At 37.2% G+C, this 16,633-nt stretch overlaps 1 protein-coding gene across 1 annotated transcript in view; it reads left to right on the top strand.

Annotated features, from left to right (window-relative positions):
- The first annotated feature begins 6,052 nt into the window (after positions 1-6,052).
- The window catches only part of LOC123561641 (double-stranded RNA-specific editase 1-like), an 88,210-nt gene continuing 77,629 nt past the window's right edge, over positions 6,053-16,633 (top strand). Inside the window, exon 1 of the mRNA XM_053553032.1 lies at positions 6,053-6,154. The gene's annotated coding sequence lies outside the window, so the exon portion shown is untranslated. The remainder of the gene's footprint in view (positions 6,155-16,633) is intronic.

Genomic DNA, 16,633 nt, shown 5'->3' with positions numbered 1-16,633 from the left:
TGGTCAAAAAATCGGGAGATCAATCAATAGCCTTGATCAAAATCCCCTTCGCTGATAAATGACACGGTGTTACAAAAATACCCTTCATACCAATTTTGCAGGGGGTATCTAATCCATTGTGCAATTATACTCGCTCTTCATTAAGTTCAAAAATACATCTATATCGATTTAAAAGGTCTATAGCTAAACCACGTAAAATACAATGCCTTTAGCAAACATAATATAATTTGAGCACTGATATCTATATATCTTAATGAGATCACAGATGAGGGGATTATGTTACCCCCAGCAAAAGTATGAAGGGGATTTTGTAACCCCTGTCATTTTTCAGTGGAGGGGATTTTGATCAAGGGGATTTTGATATACACTCCAAAAAATCACAGTTTAGTTTGATAATTGGCAAGAAAGCTTCAATAGGAGTGGAGTTATTGCCCTTGACGCAGTATTTAACATTGCATACTAGATTGTGAGAATCAATTATAAGGGTTAGAGAAATTCATTTCATTGTTTCAAAATTTTTGCTCTCTAATCTTTTAAGTGCCAATTCTCATTTTCAGTTCTTGAAATTTTCAAGTTACCACCCAGAATGTAATTGCAGTTGTATTGTATATAAGGGCAGAGAACTTGAAGTTATTGAATTAGGAAAGCTATTTTGAAACGTCTATACTAAATTTGCGAGATAAACGTAATGTTTATGATTCTAGCTGGCAGTTGCTGTTTAAACAAAATAGAAAGAGCATCACCTGCGGCCACACTTAGTTTCGTTGCACAACAGCAAGTAGCAAACTTAATGATTTAAGATTTTATAATGATGTTCAAAAGTTGAACTTATAATTATAGAGAGATAAAGAAGGAACATTAACACACATATGTGCAAAAAATTTATGTAGCTAGACTTGTAAAATCATGAAATTATCAAACTGTTTTATCACACAGTCATTTTGACATCAAGATGTACGGTAAGAGACGAAAATGTCTTTGGGTTGATAATGAAAAGTTCAAGCAAGCCATTTTGGCCTCATACAAAGTGAATGTCATAATTTTCAGTGGAAAAGAATAGAGGAATGTAAATATTTAAAAGTAGCTAGACATTTTGGTTTTTTCATCAGTTATACAATTTGATAAATATGAAAATGTGTTTGAGTTATAACTTAGCAGAAAATGGAGCATGCCAGTTTTAGCTTTTTTGTAAGTTATTGGTACAGTTTGAAATGCCAAATGACTGGGTTGTTAATGAAAAGTCGAAAGGAAGCAGCCAGATGTAACCCATGGGACATAGAAGAGAAAATACGCCCAGGTTATAAATTGTTTCTTAAGAAATTATTGCAAGTTTTCCAGATATAATCATATTGTATTGGTCTCTGGAATACCATTGAGCGCTATTTTTATGATTATTTTATTGAAGGGAGATAATTTTGACTCCCTTGTCAGACCAGAATGATCAATATACCAGGAAACTACTCCTTGCCTTTAGAAATTTATGTGCGGAGTTTTGGCACTTAAACTCTTGTGTAATTTAAAAAGAAGTAAAAAAGTCAGTGATGGGAAATTTGTACTGTTATAGTGAACATTTGTGATTTCTTTTAATTGAGCAGTTTCAAAAGTTTTTGTTAGAATTTTTTTTTGCCCCCCACCTTCGAAGAAGGAGGGGTATATTGTTTTGCAATGTCTGTCGGTCGGTCTGTCAGTATGTAGACCAATCCGTTTCCAGATGATAACTCAAGAATTCTTGGGCCTAGGATGATGAAAATTGAAAGGGAGGTTGGTCATGACCAGCAGATGACCCCTATTGATTTTGAGATCAGTAGGTCAAGGTCACAGTGACAGGGAACAGTTAAATGGTTTCTGGATGATAACTCAAGAACGCTTAGTCCTAGGATCATGAAAGTTGATAGGGAGGTTGGTCATGACCAGCAGATGACCTCAATTGATTTTGAGGTCAATAGGTCAAAGGTCAAGGTCACAGTGACTCGGAACAGTGAAACAGTTTCTGGTTGATAACTCAAGAACGCTTGGGCCTGGAATCATGAAAGTTGATAGAGAGATTGTTCATGACCAGCAGATGACCCGTATAGATTTTGAGGTCAGTAGGTCAAAGGTCAAGGTCACATTGACCCGAAACAGTTAAACCGTTTCCGGACTATATCTTGAGAGCACTTGGGCCGAGGATCACGAAACTTAATAGGGAAGTTGATAATAATCAACAGATTACCCCTATTAATTTTGAGTTGAGTAGGTTAAAGGTCAAGGTCACAGTGATCCGGAACAATTAAAACGGTATCCGGATGATAACTCAAGAATCCATGGGCCTAGGATCGTAAAAGATGATAGGGAGGTTGGTCATGACCAGCAGATAACCCTTATTGATTTTGAGGTTGGTAGGTAAAGGTCAAGGTCACATTGAGCCGGAACAGTTAAACCGTTTCTGCATGATAATAATTTTTGTTCCTTATGCAAATATTGAATGCATCAAGGGGGGCATTTTGTGTTCTATGAGTTCTTGTTTTCTTTAATGTTTATAGTTACTTTTTAAGATCTTTGTCGAGGCCCGCTTGCGCTGAGCTCATCTTAGTCCTCACTTTTTGGGGGTTGGTGTGTGGGAGTAGGTCCTAGTGCGTCACTCAGATTTTGTCCTGACCATAACTTTGACATGCAGGACAAATCTTGTTTATATTTGGCTGAATGTTTACCTCATGAGAGGAGTTGTCATGGGCAAACCCCATGTTCCTATCAAAGGTCAAGGTCACAGTTGGAGGTGAAAGGTCAAATTGAAATTTGTCCGGAGCATTTCTTTTTCATGCATGGTTGGATTTTGATGTAACTTGGCATGAATTTTCACCATTATTAGACAGAGTGTCTTGGCCAGCCCCAGGTTTAGGTTAAGGTCAAGGTGTCACTCTGACAGCTGGCGGCTCGAACCATTCTGCCCATGTGCATACTTGTTAAGCATTACTTTGTACTAAATGATTTTTTTTTAATAAAAAAAAAACAATAGGAATCTTTGAAATACAGGGAATAATGATAATGTGTTTAATCTTTCTGTAGGCAATCAGTTTTGTTTCAATTAAGAAATAAAGGTAGGATTCGTGGTTCCTAAAGCAAATTAATTAAAAAGCTTGTTTGTGTATTTCAGGAAAGCCATTACTTATACCTTTAAGCATTTTCTGTCTCTCTATAGGAGACTAAGACATTTGTATTTAGGTATGGTTACCATTTCTTTAGTGAAATATCACTGTAAAAACTGTGCTGGCAGCTGCTTTCCATTTATTACCCAGTTACTCATTGTATATTTTGTCAAATTGTTCACCAGCTAACCAAATTGTTCCCCACGTAACCGCTGTTCTCGTTCCTATAACTGAGATATATGTTTCTTTGCCTCACGTATATGCTTACAGAACCCCGGGGCGTGTTGTCTGATATACTGAAAGGAAATTAAAGAGGAAATTAGTAGGCCTGAGGAATTCTATCGTAGCTTCGAGAAGTCTTTAGTCAGCATGGTGTTTTATGGTAGAGACTTATTACATTATTTTTGTATCACCCGCCAATTTTCACGATTTAATTATAATTATATGATTTTCTTGCACCAGTAAAACTGTTAGCTGTATGGAATTCTGTTACCCAAAAGGGATAGTTACATTGAAAAATCGGATACACCAAGTCGAAATCTTAAGGAGTTAGTTAGAGCATTGTAAATAATTTCTTACACTTTTGGTCATTTTCTAGTTATTATGTTTTGAATAAAGGTTTCTGTAAATGTAAATAAAGAAAATGAATTTGGATATCTTTATCTGGGCTTTTGGACTTTCTAGTTTTAAAATATTTCATTGAAATTGTATTTTGGCACTCACTCAGCCTCTTTAGGTACTATCTGCCAGACTTAGGAGATTGTCAGTTTCCAAGTTGAAATTGTCAATTTCCAGGTTCTCAACCAGAATGTCATTTGCAGTGCTGCTCTGATTAGATTCTGGATTCGGAATTTTCTGTCAGGCAATAATCAACTTTGTACTATTAGGAGATTGTCAGTTTCCAAGTTGAAATTGTCAATTTCCAGGTTCTCAACCAGAATGTCATTTGCAGTGCTGCTCTGACTAGATTCTGGATTCGGAATTTTCTGTCAGGCAATAATCAAACTTGTTCTATTGATTAGTGACTTATGTATCTTTAAAACATTAGAAGTATAGAGATATCATCTCGCCTTTTTCCCTCTCACCAATGTAGCCCACGAAGAGGTATAGTTTAGTATGAATGTCCTAAGTGGACTGCACTTGCCTTTGAGTTTGACTTGGAGGTACAGTTCTGGATGCAATTCATAGTGCCTAACCTTTAGCTTGCTGGCGGCAAGTGATTCTTCCTTTGTGACCAGTGCAGACCAAGATCAGCCTGCATATCGTGCAGTCTGATCATGTCTGCTGTACCGTCTTCAGCCGTAAATTTTCAGTAAAAACCACTTAAATAATTATATGGTATTGACATCTCCTCTGACATGATGGACAGTCATTATTGCCTCACTAGCAGGGTGAAGGTTACAAGTATGTAAAATTCTAATTAGCATTCTTGCCTTGCTAGTCAAAGTTTCCCGTCCATTTTATGTTCAAGATGAAAAATCTGTGAAATCTATCTCCCATGAAAAAGGCAGGCCAAAGCACAAAATTTCACAGTAATTATGAAGTTGATAATTTTTTTACACTGAAGGACCATAATTATGTAGTGTAGGGTATCCAAAAGTCAGGTGGGTTGACCACCCAGGACATGGTCATTTTATTTTGAAGTTTAATTTTCCTCAGAAATCGTAATCAGAAGGCACTGAAAAATTAAAGTGTTTTAGATGAAATTTTCTAGAAATCAATGATGCTTGTGCAGAACAGTCGTAAATCACAACATTACAAAAACACTTTCTTCCTTAAAGAAGTAAAAGTTGAACTGAAAATGTGAAATGAGTTTGAATTATTTAGTAGCTTGAATTCATTATTGCTTTCTTGCTGCGATTATGGAATATCCTTGAACAATTTTTGTTACCGGCTCTGTTTTTTGAAACTGTTCACATTATTTATTGTTTTTCTTTCATTTAAATTATAATTATACTCTTCCAAATAGATTAATGTGGTATAAGACTGTGCTCATTTTTTTCACTTTTCCTGCATACACCATTTTGCAGCTGGCAAATGGCTATGTGTTCATTTGGCTTCCTGGCACTCCGCGGGTCTATCCGGTGTACGTCAATGTGGGCAAGTCTCACGAGATTGGTATATCATATATTTTCATGATATTAATTCCTATACACATTTTGAATTCTGGGGTTTATATCAGTAATGTTAGAAGTATATATTTTGCTAAGTTACTTGAAACAGATGACAATAGATATATTGTGTCAAATTAGAATTTAACCCTGAAGCATTTATTTGCAAAAAAAAAAAAAAAACAACAAGGATTTTTTTCTTGCTGCTCAGATGACCTGAGTTTATTACGTGTTGAGTGAAATCAAATTGGCCCATTATTTTTGCACTTGGTTTGATTAAGTGTCTGTTTGTCTTAAAGTTTGAATACATTTAATTTGCCTCCTTTGTATACACATGAAGGGGGTATTATGTTCTGAAGCCAGTGTCCTTTGGCACGTTTGCAAGTTCGTGTACGCTCGGGGTATCTCTTGAACCCACTTGAAGGATTTGAAGAAACTTGACACAAATGTTCACCACATCGAGCGACGTGCAGAGCGCATGTTTTGGCATGGTTCGCTGAAGGCAGTTACACTTTGGGTCAAGGTATAATGCACTTTGTTTCGTGGTCCGCTCTGGAACTCTTGAAGCTTGAAGGATTTTGAATAGTACTTGACACAAATGTTCATGACTTTGAGACTACTTGCAGTGCACATGTTCCGGATGGTCCCTTTAAGGTTAAAGTCATCTTAGGGGTCAACGATCATACTTTCGGGGGTCTATTGCTCTGCATTTTGTTTGCTCTTGTTAGCATGTGTGGGTCATGAACAAAACTGTGTCTGTTACTTTATAGCACTTAAAACATTTAGTGTTATTGTTTTTTTATGTAGAGCTTCTTACTAATGATAACTCATATAATGTCTTCAAGTTGGTGGAAGAAGACATCATTGTTTAAATTAAATTTTTTTTTTATCTTTCAGAGGAGCCGCCTACAGTTCCAGGTGAGTACAGCTGTTTGTGTTGTGATTATAAGAGTATAAGGGGTGATGTTTTTATGTCTGTTAAAGATTGTGGTTTGTATATAAAAGTATAACTTGAATATAGAGAGGACCTGTTGGTTCATTGCTAACACAGACTTTGTGACCAGTGGTTGTGAGTTTGAGCCTCGGAGCCACTCTGCCGGGTAAGATTTCAAACATGGATGCTTTACACCAGGCAAGCTGAAGGGCAAGGAAAGTTTCTGGAATACAAGTGTCATCTGTATTTTGCTCTGTCCTCCCACAAAAATTGGAGCAGTCGCCATGTGGGTTTGTTACTTAGTAGTGGTAAGACCAATCTATGTGTACTTCCAGTAGTCATTGCCTTCTGCTGCCACTTGGAATGTTTAACACCATTATTAAATCCCAACAAGTTTTTTTTGAAAGGTGACAGTTTAAAATACTATGGTTCCCAGGTTAGGTGAAAAATATATCATATCTTCACTTTACTTACAATATACCTCATTGCACATTTTTTATTTAAATCTTTACATACCTTTATAGGGACTAACTTTATTCAAGAAAGTGGAAAGTTGATGGCAGAGAGTAAGTTAAGAAAAAAAATGCACACGACTGAAATAACTTCAAAACTGGCAATTCAGAGACTGGGGAAATTATTTTAAATATCTTTGTTGCTTGTCAATTAATTCTCTGTTTAGGGAGCTATAGTTTTTACCCTGTCCTTGCTCAATCTGTCAGATTTTCCCAGTTTTTAACCAATTTTGCTTTTAGCTGTTTCATAGGTCCCAAAATGGTCATGACTTCCTCTGTAAGTGACAATTTTATTACCTTGAAAGGAACATGTTAGGTCACCAAATTCTTCCAGATTTGACAACAAATTTGCCTTTATCAGCATGCAGCTCATGAAAATTTGAACTTTGATAATACTGCAATTTCTCACCAAGCATAATTTCTCACCCTTCGACATAGAAGGAAAATAATATGTCATTCTACATCTGAGGTCTGCCTTCTAGACTTTTGCTCTTTAATTGCATGATCTGTCATTGTACCCCCCGACAACAAAGTTGTAAGGGGGGGGTATACTGGTTTCAGGTTGTCTGTCTGTCCGTCTGGCCGTCTGTAGACGTAATCTTGTGCGCACCATCTCTCCTCATCCCCTTGACACAATTTAATGAAACTTCACACAAGTGATCAGTACCAACAGTAGTTGTGCATGGGGCATGTTAGGTTCTTTTAGAAAAAAAATTTGCAGAGTTATGGGACTTTGTTTTTTTTGTTACTATACTATATTCATAGACACAATCTTATGCGCACCATCTCTCCTCATCCCCTTGACACAATTTAATGAAACTTCACACAAGTGATCTGTACCAACAGTAGTTGTGCATGGGGCATGTTAGGTTCTTTTAGAAAAAAAAATTGCAGAGTTGTGGGACTTTGTTTTTTTTGTTACTATACTATATACATAGACACAATCTTGTGCGCACCATCTCTCCTCATCCCCTTGACACAATTTAATGAAACTTCACACAAGTGATCAGTAACAACAGTAGTTGTGCATGGGGCATGTTAGGTTCTTTCAGAAAAAAGATTTGCAGAGTTATGGGACTTTGTTTTTTTGTTACTATACTATATACATAGACACAATCTTGTGCGCACCATCTCTTCTCATCCCCTTGACACAATTTAATGAAACTTCACACAAGTGATCAGTAACAACAGTAGTTGTGCATGGGGCATGTTAGGTTCTTTCAGCGACAAAAATTGCAGAGTTATGGGACTTTGTTTCTTGTTAACATACTATGTACATACAGTCTGCATATGCAATCTTGTGCATGCCTAATCTACCAAACCCTTGCACACAATTTAATGAAACTTCACACAAGTGATTAGTACCAACCCTAGTTGTGCATGGTGCATGTTACATTCTTTTAGATAAATATTCTGCATAGTTATGGGACTTTGTTTTTTGTTACTATACTGTATACATACAGTCTATATACATACAGTCCACATAATTATGCAATCTTGTGTGCGTCAAATTGCAATGTACTGTGTCAGTGCATGCGGGGGGTACATTCATCACCTTTAGTGATAGCTCTAGTTTTATTTTAAGGTATTGCCACAGTAAATGAAGTAATAATCCTTAAAATAGCAGCATTTGATTATTACAAATAGTTTACTTAAGCCAGTTACAATGAATCAAACCATAAGTTAAGGTGTATTCCAGGAAATGTTTTGTCTGTTCAGAATACAGCTGATTCAATAAGGAAGTAAAATTTTGCAATTAGATGGGAAAAACATTGAATAATTGAAAGATATATATAAGAATTATAACGTGAAAGTGTGTCAATCCCCCTAACCCCAGTCCTCACACCTAGCCCTGAAACTTTTTTGTCCTTACACATCTTAACCCACACACTTCCTAACCATCACCTAGCCCTCAAAGCTGATAGACCGCACACGTCTTATCCCTCGCATCTCCTAGCAGTCACACCTAGCTCCTACACCTTCTAGACCTCATACTGCTTAGCCCTCATACCCCTAAGCACTCACAGCTCCTGTCCTTCACATCTCCAAGTCTGCACACATAACTCTCACATCTCTTAACCCGAAAACCTCCTAGCCCTCACACCTCCTAGCCCTTACACCTATTAGCCCTCACACTCCCATTCCTCATCTGTATATAGATTGCATCAAACACTTATTCTCAATAAATCTAAGTCCTTTAGTTAGTCAGTTAGAATTTTAACAGCATATTTCACTTTCAGTGTGCCATTTTTAGCTCGACTATTCGAAGAATATGGGAGCTATCCTACTTGCCCCGGCGTCGGCGTGAGCGTTAGTGTGAGCGTCACACAAATGTTAAAGTTTGTGTACCACCCCAAATATTTTCAAAGTCCATTGAGATACTGCTTTCATATTTTGCATATTTGTTTACCATCATGACCCCAGTCTGTAAAAAGGAGGAGGCTACTCTCTCAAGCATTTTGACTGAATTATGGCCCCTTTTCAACTTAGAATAAATGTTAATGTTTGCGTACCACCCCAAATATTTTCAAAGTCCATTGAGTTATTGCTTTCATATTTTGCATACTTGTTTACCATCATGACCTCAGTCAGTAAAAAGGAGAAGGCAACTCTATCAAGCATTTTGACTGAATTATGGCCCCTTTTCAACTTAGAATAAATGTTAATGTTTGCGTACCACCCCAAATATTTTCAAAGTCCATTGAGTTATTGCTTTCATATTTTGCATACTTGTTTACCATCATGACCTCAGTCAGTAAAAAGGAGAAGGCAACTCTATCAAGCATTTTGACTGAATTAAGGCCCCTTTTCGACTTAGAATAAATGTTAAAGTTTGCGTACCACCCCAAATATTTTCAAAGTCCATTGAGATATTGCTTTCATATTTTGCATACTTGTTTACCATCATGACCCCAGTCTGTAAAAAGGAGGAGGCAACTCTTTCAAGCATTTTGACTGAATTATGGCCACTTTTCGACTTAGAATATGCTTATTGTAATGTTAAAGTTTAACTCATTGCTTATATTATACTATCAAGCACTGAGAATAGTTGAGCGCGCTGTCCACTGACAGCTCTTGTATAATAATAAATTAAAAGGATATGCCTAAAAGGCATTTGTACCATTAATATAGTCTAGTTTCAAAATGTTACACTTCCTCAGTACAAGACAGCTGGCCACAAGATCTTTCTCCATTGATGATTTCAGTGAAAGACAAAAGTAAGATTCTGCTTCTCTTTTTCCTCCGCTTGAGGATTCCGTCAGATACATGCTTAGAACAAGTTGCACTGGTAAAAGTAATTGACCCCATCAAGAAATATCTGAAAGGGCATTATGGTAGTTCTGCATGTTTTATAAACCGGAAGTGATGGCGTAACGTCATTTATCCGGATAACATGGATTAAAGCCTGGATTCGTAGATTATTTAAGCCTGGATTCGGCATACGGAGATGAAAATCATTTAATGAATTATTGGCAACCAGTGAGTAAATCTTCTACAATGGCAACATAACTATCTTTCTGAAGTTAAAATATGATATGAAAACATTTAACTCTTAAATAATTCAAAATATGTCTTAAAACCAGCTTGAAATGTGCAGATCACTTTTACCTCAAAAACAAGCACACAGACAAATACATTTTATTTCACAATATTATAGGCTTTTCATTATATCCCCACAAAACGAAGTTTGGGGGGTGTATAAAGGAGTGAGCTTGGCCGTTGGTTGGTCGGTCCGTTGATTTTCATGGTTTTCGGATGATAACGTATGAATGGCTTGACCGATTTAAATAATTTTTTATACACAAGTGTAACATCAGAAGATACAGGTCAGGTTCGACTTTGGGGTCAGTAGGTCAAAGGTCAAGGTCACAGTGACACTGAACAATTAAATGGTTTCCGGATGGTAACTTGAGAACGCTTGGACCTAGGATCATAAATTTTGGTACACGGGTGTAACATGATAAAATACAGGTCAAGTTTGACTTTGAGATTAGTAAGTCAAAGGTCAAGGACACAATAACACAAAACAGTTAAATGGTTTCCAGATAATAACTTGAGAACGCTTGGGCCTAGGGTCATGAAAATTGATAGGGAGGTTGATTAAGACCAACAGATGACCCCTAATGATATTGAGGTCAGTAGGTCACAGGTCAAGGTCACAGTGACCCAGAACAGTTAAACGGTTTCTGGATGATAACTTGAGAACGCTTGGACCTAGGATCATAAATTTTATTACACAGTTGTAACATCATGAACAGGGCTCCGGAAATTTTGATAACTCAATCGGTCCGAAACGAAAATCGTGACATCGGCGCTACCCCACCCACAGCATTCCAAATAATTACATAGTTTGTAAAACGTGAAAGAAATAAGCATGTCATGCATTAAAACTAAGTTAACGGTCACCGCGAGTTACCATACAATGAAGACAGTGTTTCAGTGTTATGTGTGATCGTTACTTTGTTTGAATTTCGATGTTTTTCCTGCTTTCCTGCAAGGATAAAATTGCCGGCATTGACAACGTGTACGTAACTAGTCTAAAAGCCAACGCACGTGACTTCGGTACCGTATACACGGCAGATACTTTGTGATGTTTCCTCATTCTTTGACGGAATTCTATAAAATACAATGCGTCAAAGTGAATTACACGACATATATTCTCTGCTAAACAGCCTCAGTATTTTAAGAATACTCTGCCGCGGACCGAATGTGTATGTTATGTGAATGCTGAGATCGAATTTCCCCGCATGTAAAGTACCAAAAGGTCACGCGGGTTGGCCACGCATATTTCATTTCACTTACGTTGTACTTCAATAAGCAACTCCATTATATAAAGTTATATGTTCTCTTCTGATGTAAACAAAATTTCATTCTGAAACGTTTTTTAAAAGACCAATTTGATAAACAGCGCCACTTCGGTTTTCTTTATCATTCATGTTTGCCGGTCCATCTTTTTCTTTTTCTTTTTTGTACAGTCGGGTTTCAAAGACGATTTTCTGCACTTGTTTCAACTGGAGCCCCAACAAATGAATCATGTAATTTCTTCAAATCAAGTAATTATAAAAAATATTTTCATCGGTTTTCCGTGTGATGTCTTTTTAAATCAAAGACCTATGTACAATGTACATGATTAAATGCAGTGACCATTTGTTTTTTACCCGTGATCAAACATAACCTTTTTAAATAAACCGTCCGGCGGATTCTAAATAAAAGAAGTGGATCCCCGTCGAAATGATTTGGATCCAGTCAGAAACATTTGGAAACCAGTCAAAAATGTTTAATACATGGCAGTCGGCTGTCTGCTAACATTAAAGGATGTGCCGCGCGAGCGCTGATTGCGTCACGTGCTAATTACGGACCGATTATCAAAGTGACAATCAGACCGATTGACACGTTTATTGATTATCTCAAAGAACTATAAAATACATTTATAGCTCTTTGATTATCTGAGGGTGCGACCAACAATTTCCTGCTTGGCAGGTGATCGTGTATTGAGATATCAGACCGAAATTTATACTTTTCTCCATTTTTACGGGACCGATTTTTTTCGTTTTTTCACTTCACGAATCGGTCTGAAAAGTCAAAAATCGGTCCAAAACCGGCAAACCGGCAAATTTCCGAAGCCCTGATCATGAAATACAGGTCATATTTGACTTTGAGGTCAGTAGGTCAGAGGTCAAGATCACATTGACTCAGAACAGTTAAACGGTTTCTGGATGATAATTTGAGAACGCTTGGGTCTAGAATCATAAATTTTTGTACACAGGTGTAACATGATAAAATACAGGTCTTTGAGGTTAGTAGGTCAAAGGTCAAGGTCACAATAACACGAAACAGTTAAACGGTTTCCCGATGATAATTTGAGAACACTTGGGCCTAGGATCATGAAAATTGATAGGGAGGTTGGTTATGATCAGCAGATGACCCTAATGATTTTGAGGTCAGTATATAAGGTCACAGGTCAAGGTCACAGTGACCTGGAACATTTAAATGGTTTTCGGACAATAACTTCAGAATGCTTGGTACTAGGATCACGAAACTTAATAGGGACGTTTGTCATGACCAGCAGATGACCCATATTGATTTTGAGTTCCAAAGGTCAAAGGTCAGAGTGACCCGGAACATTGAAACCTTTTCCTGACAATAACTTGTGAACGCTTTGGCCGAGGATCATGAAACTTCATAGGGTGGTTGATCATGACCAGCAGATGACCTCCATTGATTTTGAGGTCAGTAGGTCAAAGGTCAAGCAAGTTCAGCTTTGACATTGGCTTAGTTCTGTGACAAGGCCACATTGTGGGGGTATAATTCATCACTCCTGTGACAACTCTAGTTTATTTACTACTGTGAGAAGTTTCATTAAAATCTACTTTGTAGAAAAAATTCTATTTGCGAAAATGTTTCATATTGTGGTTTTCCCGTAGCTAGGGATTTTTCTAGAGCGGAATAGCAGGGCGCAGCGCCCTGCCCATTTTTAGCGCCGCCCTTCTGCCCGAAATCGCCGCCCTTTTGCCTTTCTTCAGCGCCCCTTTGCCCTTTTAGCACCGCCCCTTTGACCATTAATGAAGTATTTCTAAACGAACTGCCGATCAATCATCTGTCAAAATACCAGCCCAAATAATTGTCAATCGATACGAAGTTATGACAAGCACCGACTATACACAGGTGCTGTGTATTTGCCCGAGGCATGTATGCAGTATCGGTATGCAGACGACGACCGACCGAATCATAACAAACAACAATTAGATAGGTCAGCAGTAAAAGCAAACTGCAAAACAGAATAAACAAGAGTGCCAGAATGTCACAATATACGCCCGTCTCAGCAAATTCCTTTACTCTAGCACCTGTATTTGCAAATGGAATTTTAATTTTGTGGTTGTTTAGTAATCATTGTAAGTCTTTTGTTTTTCTAAGTCCACAAAAAAACTCCTTACCAGGTAGAGATACCTTAAAATACACCTAAAATTTGAAAGTAACATCTATGTTGTACCACAGAAAAGTGGTCTTGTTTTTTCCCTACGGTCAATTATAAAAAAGTTACAATATAAGTTTTTTTATAGTAACAACTAAGGGAAGGTAATCTTAAAAAAAAAGTCCACACAAAAATCTTTGCCAGGTAGAGATTGGTCAAAATACACCTCATAATTGGATGTAGCATGCATGTTGTACTACGAAAAGTGGTCTCGAGTTTTCCCTACGACTAGTAATGAAAAAGTTACAATATAAGCTATTTATAGTAACAACAAAGGGAAGTAATTCTAAAAAGGGAACTGCGCATGACACTTTGTCTCATGATGGTGTATAATTGTGCCAAGTTACATCAAAATCCCTCAATGCATGAAGAAGAAATGCTTCGGACAAAGTCATTCTTGTATCTGACCTTTGGCCTCTAAGTGTGACCTTGACCTTAGACCTAGGGACCTGGTTCTTGCGCATGACACTCCGTTTCATGGTGGTGAACATTTGTGCCAAGTAATATCAAAATCCCTCTATGCATGAAGAAGAAATGCTCCGGACAAGGTTTTCATTCTTGTATCCTTTGACCTCTAAGTGTGACCTTGACCTTAGACCTAGGGACCTGGTTCTTGCGCATGACACTTCGCCTCGAGGTGGTGAACATTTGTGCCAAGTTATATCGAAATCCCTCTATGCATGAAGAAGATATGCTCCGGACAAAGTTTTCTTTCTTGTGTCCTTTGACCTCTAAGTGTGACCTTGACCTTAGACCTAATGACCTTGTTCTTGCGCATGACACTCCGTCTCATGATGATGAACAACTGTGCCAACTTTCATCAAAATCCCTCCATGCATGAAGAAGATATACTCCGGACAAAGTCATTCTTGAATTTGACCTTTGACCTCTAAGTGTGACCTTGACCTTAGACCTAGGGACCTGGTTCTTGCGCATGACACTCCGTCTCATGATGGTGAACAACTGTGCCAAGTTTCATCAAAATCCCTCCATGCATGTAGGAGATATGCTCCGGACAAAGTCTGTGGACGCCGCCCGCCCGCCCGCCCAGGGCGTTCCTATAATACGTCCCGTTTTTCAAACGGGCATATAAAAAGAAGAAAAAAACCATCTTAAAACAAAGTCTGCTGCTTATTAAATGCCGATTAATGGCCAGTAATTATCGGCAATTAGCGTGGCACCTCGTGTCAATTTTGTTATTCACAGTTTGATCTCGGTTGAAGATAACAGTCGATCTTTAATTAGTATCACTGCCTATCAGAATATCTATGATTTTGTTATATTTATTTCATCAAAATACTACTAAATTTCTATGATATTAATTTTGTTTAAAAGAAAATAAACCACTCGATCTTTTACAGAATGTAACGGTAATCTCAGAATTTAGCGTAGATAGTCAGCGCGTAGAGTAGTTTCCCTTTACCAAAATGGCGAAAATCGTAAACAAAGTTATTTTGTAGTTGGAAAACTGTCTACACCTTCGTATAATATGCACCCACGATTAGGGGGCAGTGAGGGGGTCAGGGATGAAAAAAATTGTGCATTTATACACGAGTATCAACGGTACGTTCAGTGATATAATGAATGTATATAATGACATATTTGCACCAGAATTATTAAATTATTCAATAGTATCTTTATGGTATATTTCTAATCAAGAAAACTTTCAAGACAAAAATAATGTATGCAAACATAAAACAAACTGCATGTATTTATAAATGATAAGCATGTTAAATAGACAAACAGGTATTAATGTTTTTCCTGACATTCAGATTCATTGCAAATCTTTCTGTAGTACGTACAATGTAGACATTACAACAAAAAACCATGGAAATCTACCTTATGATTTTCGTAGACAAAAGTACGCAATGCGCAAAATGCACTCTGCCCCTTTTTAGCAGCACCCTGCCCTTTTTAGAGGTCTAGAAAAATCCCTACGTAGCTTCCCATTATGAAAACTTGCTGAGCTCCAAATTTTTCAAATCAGTCTAGCAATCAATAAAGCATGTGAGCCTATCTTCTTTATTTGCTGAATTTTATAAGTACATTCTGAAGTTTTTAAAAATCAGGGTTTAATCAAATTCTGCATTGTAAAAAAAAATTGATCTGAACATGCAGAACTACATTAAATACCAAAAAAGTATAACTCATTTCCATATTCAAATATCTTCTCCCAAAAGAACATGGCCATCAGAGTTTCTCATCAAACTGTACTTTTTTGAATGGATAATTCTTATCATTTGTATGTGTTGAATATTGACAGAGCTCTTGTGCTTACAACATAGATCACTTCGATTTGGCGTTTGAATGCCTGAATCAAGCCTTGATATGTCCTGGATTAGATGGATTCCCTAAGATTACTCAGATTAGAAATAATCTTAGCCTGTCAATACATCATTGTTATTGAGGTTAATTGAATTTATGAGATGAAGAAAACATTATTGTAGTTTTTTCTTGTGATGAGAGTGGACTGAACTGGTTCAAATGATTTTTTTCTGGAAGGTCTGTTTAACTGTTAGGGTAAATCACAAGGGTAAATGAATATTTTACTGCCATTACATGGAAATAAATTGGATTATTAATTATTAAACTCCATAAGGGACAGCCTTATTGAAATTTCCTTTCTTAATTAATCTTATATAATTATTGTGCCATAAAAATCTATATCAGTTTTACATTTTTATGCCCCCGAAGGGAGGCATATAGTTTTTGAACCGTCTGTCGGTCTGTCAGTCTGTCGGTCTGTCCGCAATTTTCGTGTCCGGTCCATATCTTTGTCATCGATGGATGGATTTTCAAATAACTTGGCATGAATGTTTACCACAGTAAGACGACGTGTCGCGCGCAAGACCCAGGTCCGTAGCTCAAAGGTCAGGTTCACACTTAGACGTTAAAGGTCATTTTTCATGATGTGCATTTGTGTCCGGTCCATATCTTTGTCATCCATGGATGGATTTTCAAATAACTTGGCATGAATG

The sequence above is a fragment of the Mercenaria mercenaria genome, chromosome 10 (genome assembly GCF_021730395.1).
Source record: "Mercenaria mercenaria strain notata chromosome 10, MADL_Memer_1, whole genome shotgun sequence".
NCBI lineage: Eukaryota > Metazoa > Mollusca > Bivalvia > Venerida > Veneridae > Mercenaria > Mercenaria mercenaria.
Note: the sequence above shows the minus strand (reverse complement) of the source record. Positions and strands in the feature narration are given on the sequence as shown.